This window comes from Musca vetustissima, unplaced genomic scaffold (genome assembly GCF_032173495.1).
Source record: "Musca vetustissima isolate MV318-11 ecotype Yass unplaced genomic scaffold, APGP_CSIRO_Mvet_v1 utg52328, whole genome shotgun sequence".
Lineage (NCBI taxonomy): Eukaryota > Metazoa > Arthropoda > Insecta > Diptera > Muscidae > Musca > Musca vetustissima.
In genome coordinates, this window is record NW_026872456.1 from 66,212 (window position 1) to 75,419 (window position 9,208).

Here is a 9,208-nt window from a genome sequence, read left to right on the forward strand (position 1 = left end):
GTATCGTGTTTACAAATTATAATGGACAGACGGACGGACACACATAGATCGACTCAGCTAGTCGAGATATGACGATCGGTATACTTAAAGGTGGGTCTAGGACCAATATTTCGCGGCGTTACAAACTCTTGGGGCTGCACAAAGCTATAATACCCTGACAACATAGCTGTGTAGGGTATAAAAAACTTCGCAAACATCAATCTGGACCTAATTCAGTATTCTATGCAAAATGTTGTCCCAATCGGACAAAAATTGGGCGAAACTATCAGTCTGGACCTAATTCAGTACTCTGTGCAAAATTTTGTGCATTATTTACATAAAATCGGACGAAACCATATATGGGAGCTATATCTAAATCTGAACCGATTTTCTCCAATTTCAATAGAGTTCGTCCTTGGGCCAAATAAGTGAGCTGTGCCAAATTTCATCCAAATCGGATCATAAATGCGACCTATACTTTGTTCACAAAAATACATGGACGGACGGACAGACGGACATGAGTAAATCGAATCAAAAATTAATCTATGCATATTCTCAAAAGGAACCATGGTATAATATGTTAACCTTTAATAGAAACGCTGAATTTGTTTTTTATGGCCTTGTTTCAGAAATGGTTGAAAGCTCATTAAGGCGGGGTTATATCAAGTCAGAATATTCTATATAAATGTTCGGCATAAAGTTTTAGTCTAAATAGAAAAATCAGCCTAAACTTCAAGACTCTTAAAAATATGAAAAATTCTAGTTATGGTTAAAAACAATCTGATGCCGAGTTCGGGCCAATTTTTACCACTAGATGTCGTTTTAGAAGGTTGGTATAAAAATGAGCAAATTTAGTATAAGTCACTTAAGGGAACCAACCCCCCCAATTCACGATTTTATTTTTTCAAGATTTCCAATGGGCTGGTAAATCAATACCAATGCTTGTTAGGGTTTGTTACATTGATCATATATATTTTAAGATTTAAAAGAGACGAAAAATAATTTACAAAAAACTTTTGTAATTGTTTTGTTGTTGTTTTTTGTAATTAAAAAGAAGTCCTTATTTTTGATGGCGGGCACGATAACTCCTCACTGGAACATAGGAATCCGAATAATTCCAACGGTGTTAGGAAGAGTACATGTATGGCTCTCGTATGAACTAGGATTATTGACTTCGCTCTAAAATGAACAAAATGGCGGACCTTTGAAAAAATATTTTTCGAAAATCGCCGATTTTTGATCAAAAACAATTTAAAAAATAAGGAAGATATTCACCGATTGACTTTATCCTAATTCATACGAGAAACAGAGAAACGTGTAAAAATTTAGAATCGATTAGGTTATTAGTTTTTGAGTTATCGTGCCCGCCATTCGCAAAAGAGAAAAAACGCGTCTAATGTTTGAGAAGCCCTTTTGCCGTCACTTGATGCTGACACAATAAATCGGCTATATCTTCAAGAGTTCTTAAGATTTTCACATGCAATTTTGTAGGGACATTCTTGAATTAGTGTAGATTCGAATTAAATCAAAAAAAAAATTGACCCCGAGAATGGGGGGGGGGTCCTCTTAACAATATAATATATACCGAATATATAGACGTCAATATATATCGGTATATTGAAGTTCCCATTTTCCAACCTCAGTATCTGTAATTTGGAATATAAATTTTTTTAGAGCACGAACAAACTACTACCTCATTATACAATAACGTAGTCCTTAAAGAATTTTACCTCCACTTGGCAAAGGGTATGAAGCAGTTCAGGCTGCCCGGAAAATTTTCCGACTTTATGTTGGTACAATTTTGCCTCGAAAATTGTCAGGACATTTTTTCCCAAAAAATACATTGGTATTATATCTGATATTACTTGTTCCGCTTATTCTGACGCCGCGGGGTATGTATATGCAACTCTCAACGCCTGCGTTATCAAAACAGTTTTGTGGTTAGTGGGCACAAATTTCGCATCCTGCTGCATTTATCCACCTTTTTTGAGAGAGGCTATCCTATCTGTGGCGTATTCTGTATTTCTGCCACGGACTACTGTATCTCAATTAAGGAATTACTTTTATGAATATTATGCACTCAGGACTAAGAACGGAACCTAGTAAATTCAATACAACTGATCCTTAGGCCAAATAAATGAGACTTAAAAATTTTCATTGTAATTGGGTACTAATTGCAGCCTAAACATTTTCCAACATTCATCTTTTGAAATTCGGTAAAATTATTCCAAATACTATATTTTCTTTATAAAGCTGTCATAATCTTGACATCTGTTCGAAAATCTCTTTCGTATTAATTTTCAAATCTCATCCTATTCACTTTAATAGTTAATAGCCATCCATATCAATTTAGCTGTCTAGGCTATTGTTATACAAGTATTATTATTTATTTTGTAGTCTGGGGCAATTGTTTAAAAATCATAAGTTTTATGAACAATTATATAATAACTTAAACAACAAAACCAAGAACAATAAATGCGATACCATTTTAATATTTTGCTCTTCGCAATTGTCCATTTCTGACAATGTCAATGTCTATCCATTTAGGAATTGGATAGAGGCTGTTATGATGCGTAGCTATCGTATCTTTGTCTTCCATTTGTTTGCGAAAATACTTTGGAAATGGCAGGGTGTTAGCCGTTTTAGTTGTCTTTCATTCGTAACAGACATTGTTTGTTTTACGCTTTTATTTGTTTGCATTGTCTTTTCTGGGTCCAGCATCCTGAGTTTTCCTTTTATATGGCTTGAAGTCTACTAATGATGTTCACTTTACCAATGCAATGGAATTACTAGTAATATAGCGACTACAATTGTTTTCCGGCATCTTGGTGATGATGCTGATTTTTTTCTATTTTTGTTGTTTTTTGTATTTTTCAATAATTCTACTTCTTTGTTATGAGAAATACAGAAATATTTTTAATACGCATTATAAATTATACACTCAAAAAAATAAAATAAAAAAATAAAATGTTGTAAAGTTTCGCCGGGCTGTCCCTTTTTACACTCCACCATGAGGTGGACATTTAAAATACCCGTCATCGTCCGGTACTTTTAAATACGACGGAATATGACCATGTTAGATTTGACACACAACATTAAACTCGCCAAAATACTGGATAATGAGGGCCACTACAATAAGACCACAGGTCGCAAGACTGTTAGGCTAATTGGGTCAGCACATATGTGTTGTACTGTGACAGTTTGGGACCTGTATGATTTAGGATAGTTATCCAAATTGAACTGAGCAGGACTAATGGAGATTCTCGAATACATTTTCCGGTGTCACTGATTCGTGCAATTCAGAATCTGTTGGATATCTGGGCGGATGTGAATTATAGTCTTCTGGGTGTGTCGTGAAGATGATGTGTAATGAGGGTCATCCTCACGACGTCATGTATGTGTTATAATGTAGCAATCCTTAGGTCACTCTTCTGGATCGTATACAAGATATACCATTGAAGTCCAAACAGGGGAGTATAGCTCAGTACAGAGCTCTTCTATAATTAAATCAGACCATCATCTCCTTTAATTAAAAGCTCTTCTATATTAGAAGGTAGTCTTCTTCTATTATAAGTAGAGATGGTATTTACCCGGTAAATACCCAAGGGGTGGGTAAATACCGGGTAAATACCCATTTGCGGTTATTTATTTGGGTATTTACTACATTGAATCGGTAATACAACATCTTACACCCTATTTCCGGGTTTCTGTATCAAATCGATTTAGAATGGATAGTTTTACGATACTTTAAAGACGTGGGTAAAAACTTGGGTAAATACCCGAGTTTTTACCCAAAAATTGGGTATAAACTCATTAACTGCAGAACCACTTGACATAGGCGGCCAAAATTTTGCACACATGTTTCTAATGTCAAAGCAAATACAGAAATCCAACATGGGGTCCCTGGGTCTAAGTTTTGATATAGCCCCCATATAACCATATTTCCCGATTTAAGGTATTTTTCGTCTATTAGACACATTTTACAACCAAATTGGCTGTAAGTTGGCACAGAGTGATCTTTTTGAGCACAAAATGTCCATGCAAAATTTTAAGTATGTAGGTCCACGTGTACTGGTAGCCCCCATACAAAGGTACCCCTATTTTGAGTATTTACCCAAAAAATGGGTATAAACTCATTAACTGCAGAACCACTTGACATAGGCGGCCTAAAATTGGTTCAGATGGTTTTAATATCAATACAAATACTGGTGTGGGAAATGGGGACTCTGTAACCGTAGCTCCCGATTTTAGGTAATTTTTATCTATTAGCCAATTTTATTGGCTGGAATTTGGCTCAGAGAGTTCTCAATGAGTACCAATTGTTTACTCTGGTCCACGTTTTCTGTCCTATATAACGGTCCTGATTTTGGGTATTTATATATATTTAACAGCCGAACTAATTGACGTGTGTTTGGAAGACCCCAATTCCCATACAGGAAATAATGTTGATTTTGAACCATTTGTGTCAAAAACCACCTTAAATCGGTAGGTACGATTATGTGGGGGCTATATCAAAACTTGGACCCAGGGACCCCATGTTGGATTTCTGTATTTGCTTTGACATTAGAAACATGTGTGCAAAATTTTGGCCGCCTATGTCAAGTGGTTCTGCAGTTAATGAGTTTATACCCATTTTTTGGGTAAATACTCAAAATAGGGGTACCTTTGTATGGGGGCTACCAGTAAACGTGGACCTACATACATAAATTTTTGCATGGACATTTTGTACTCAAAAAGAACACTCTGTGCCAACTTACAGCCAATTTGGTTGTAAAATGTGTCTAATAGACAAAAAATACCTTAAATCGGGAAATATGGTTATATGGGGACTATATCAAAACTTGGACCCAGGGACCCCATGTTGGATTTCTGTATTTGCTTTGACATTAGAAACATGTGTGCAAAATTTTGGCCGCCTATGTCAAGTGGTTCTGCAGTTAATGAGTTTATACCCAATTTTTGGGTAAAAACTCGGGTATTTACCCAAGTTTTTACCCACGTCTTTAAAGTATCGTAAAACTATCCATTCTTAATCGATTTGATAACATAAACCCGGAAATAGGGTGTAAGATGTTGTATTACCGATTCAATATAGTAAATACCCAAATAAATACCCACAAATGGGTATTTACCCAATTTACCGGGTATTTACCCAATTTAGCGGGTATTTACCCTTTGGGTATTTACCCACTGCCCATCTCTAATTATAAGAATAGAAGAAGACCACCAGATCTTCTTTTAGGAGAACATCAGCTTTTCCATAAGTAGAAGACAGCCAGATCTTCTTTTTAGAAGAAGACCACCAGCTCTTTAGAAAAACAGTAAGGAATGTTGAAATGTCGGAAGGGGTGAAGGATATCATATAGTCGATATCCTTCACCGCTATGGATACATGCAAGACATTTTAATATCTACAATATCCTGTAGATATAGAAATTTCGCATACATCAGTCGGGACCTAATTCAGTACTCTGTACAAAATTTTGCTTCAATCGGAACAATATTGGGAGTTTGGTGTACAATTTACATTAAATCACACGAAACTATATATGGGAGCTATATCTAAATCTGAACCGATTTCAACTAAACTTCGCATTCATCAATGACCGAATTTAGTACGCTGTGCAAAAGTTTGTCTCAATCAGATAAATATTGGCAGTATGGTGCTCCATTTACAAAAAATCGGACGAAACTATATATGGCAGCTATATCTAAATCTGAACCGATTCCAACAAAATTTCGCATACATCAGTCGGGAACTAATTCAGTACTCTGTGCAAAATTTTGCTTTAGTAGGACCACTATTGCGAGTTTGGTGCACTATTTACATTAAATCGGACGAAACTCTAAATTGGAGCTATATCAAAATCTGAACCGATTTCAAAACTTGGCATATAACTATCTTCACATAATTCAATACTCTGTGAAAAATGTTGTCTCAATCGGATCACTATTGGGAGTTTGGTGCATCAATAAGTTAAAATTAGACGAAAATATATATGGAAGCTATATCTAAACCTGAACCGATTTTCTCCAATTTCAATAGGGTTCGTCCTTGGGCCAATTAAGTGACTTTTGCCAAATTTCATCCAAATCGGATCATAAATGCGACCTGTACTTTGTTAACAAAAATACATGGACGGACGGACAGACGGACATGCATAAATCGACTCAGAAAGTGATTCTATGCATATTCTCAAAAGGAACCATGGGTCTTTTTGCCTGTTACAAACATATGCACAAAGACATAATACCCCGTACCACAGTGTGGTGAAGGGTATAAACCCCAGCAAGTCTTCTATTAGAAGAAGACCAGCTCTTCTATTAGTAGAAGACTACCATTTCCATTCTATTAGAAGAATACCACCAGATCTTCTATTAGAAGAATACCACCAGATCTTCTATTAGAAGAAGACCATTGTGTTTTCGTATGTCGTAATGAGCGTATCTATGTCCGTTCCACAAAGGAAATGACCTTTCAGAACCTTCCCTTTTATATATGATGTGTGTTTTGTGATGTTAAGAGTGCTGTTGCACTCTCCGAATTCTTCGACCATCAACTATGACATTTATCACGGTATTGAGTTCACGTGTCTAGGAAATAAATAGAATCGAGATGGCGGTCGATTTTGGTTGAATCCATTAGCGATATCCATTGTCGTGTTGCCAGCCTTGCGAATAGGCATTATAATTTTTCTAAGCGAGTGGGGTTTTCAGGTTCTGAAAGGGATGTTATTCTTTACCAATAGAGATAGGATTTGTCCAAGATAATTCAAAGCTATTGGATCGAGGTTTTTAGCATGACAATAGAGATGTCAAGAAGGCCGTGAAAGCTATTGGATCGAGGTTTTCAGCATGACAATAGAGATGCCAAGCAGGCAGTGGATTTTTAAAGCTGTTGACTTGGAGATTTGCCCACTGCTGGAGTTTCATAAATTTTCGCAGGTTAGCTGTAAAACAGTGGTTCTGCTGAATAGGATTTGATTTTTTTTTTGTTATATTGGGTGTTATTAAAGGTGGGTGTACGTTTTTTGTTTATGTCAGATAATCTTCTTATTTTAGACTTCAGCATATGCGAACCAGCCTCGCAGTTATTTAAGTGGTCAACCCAGTTTTACTACGGACTTGGTTAATAAGAGAATTGACTTCAGCCGTCTGGGAGACAATCCTGCTGTGGGATAACCTGGTCAAAATTTACACTACGAGATATGTGGCTTGGATGATAAGGCCCCTCTGCGATCTCTCTCTCTCTCTCTCTTTCCCTATTTGGCACGGCTGTCTGTCCGTGTCGTGTCATATATTTTTTATACAGACGAGCTGCGGCTGTGTGTATATTTTTAATAGGCCCCTTTCGATATTTGTCTTTTCCCTGCTGGTTTACATCCTGAATATGACCAACATTTTCCTTCGAGCTTTAAGGACTTCATAACATTACAATAAAACAAAATTTACTCTTCTTACAAGAGACATCTTCCTTCAAGACACAACAATTCTTGTGAAATGCAAAAGAAAAAACCCGAGGAACTCAAAGAAACAAAGCAAATAAATTAAAAACGCAGTATTTAGTTGGCAAACAAATTGAAGAAGGGTGAACAAATCAGCTTAATGAAGATGACGTTATGCAAAATAAATAATACAACAACAACAAAATAGTAATAAAGACGGCGAAATATACCTTGGCTAATTAAAAAATATATTCCCTGAAAAGGGAAACTACAGAGTCTAGGATTTTTACAGAAAACTTAAAATTAATTCAAAATCTAGAAGAAAAAAAGCAAGAACAACAACTAAATGAAAATCTTTTCGCTGAAAGTAAAATTTGCATAATGTGAAAAAGAAGAACACAAAAAAATCGGAATAGTAATGCAAATAAGAACTGTGTGGCAAAACATCAAAGCAACCACAATGGCCAGTTTTTGCTTATTAGCAATTATAAATATTTAACATTTTAACCCCTTGCTTGGTTGGCTTTTTTTTCTGATTTTGCTCTATTTTACTTTATCTATTTTATTTTTTTTCTACCCGCCACTGCCACTTAATTAGTCACTAAATTATCATATTTTCATTTGTGCCTGACTGATTACCGACCGGGACAGTGGCATTTGATGTTAATTCTTCTCTAATGATAATTTCAAAACCCCAAAGAAGAACATTTCCATCACGCTAAAGATGATGATAGATGTATGTGCTTCGTCTTTTGACCATTTATTATCGGGGGAGTGAGGAAGATAAATAGAGAACTTGGAAATGCAACAGACGTTAACCAGTAAGCCCCCACCCACAACGGATGTCATAAATCTCAATAAATGAATGAAATTACAAATAAACTAAATGAGAACGCATTAAGTTTCATTCACTTCACTTCAGTACAACTTTCTTTCAGGCTAGCTAGCTAGATAGAAGGAAACGGAAGTGCTGTTTGTTAAGTAAAGTAGAAGTGACAGAGATAAGAAGTGCTAGAATTACGAAATAACCACCACAGATTGGATTTGAATGTCTGGGAAAAATTAAATTTGAAAAATGAGTGCCTAATAAATCTGTGGACAGTTAAAGGAATGTGGGTGTTATAAATAAGCCTTTACAGTTAGCATGACAATTAGACTATATGGACGTATGGGAACTAGGGGCGAATAGGAATAGATTGTACCGTTGGACCCATATACTACCCAAAAACTACACATTTTTTCGTTGACTTCTAAAGCATGAATATATATTTCTCTAAAGGAATTTTAACCGTCAATTTTTTAACAAATATTTTTCAAGGACTTCTAAGACGTGGCTTTTTATATCCTTCATCACACTGTGGTACAGGGTATTATGTGCATATGTTTGTAGCAGGCAAAAGGAAAAGATATAGACACGTGGTTCCTTTTGAGAATATGCATAGCATCACTTTCTAAGTCGATTTATGCATGTCCGTCCGTCCGTCTGTCTGTCTGTCCATGCTAATTTGTAAACAAAGTACAGGTCGCACTTAGGATCCAAATTGGATGAAATTTGGCATAGGTCACCCAAATTTGGCTAGGTCGGCCCAAGGACGAACCCTAATGCAATTGGGAAAATATGCTCAGATTTAGATACAGCTTCCATATATATATTTGTCCGATTTAATGTAAACGGTCCCTATATTTCTTTCGATTTGCACGAAATTTGGTACAGCCTAATGACTTAGGTCTAGAATGATGCATGTTAAGTTTCCTAATTTGGCACAGCCTAATGATTTAGGTTT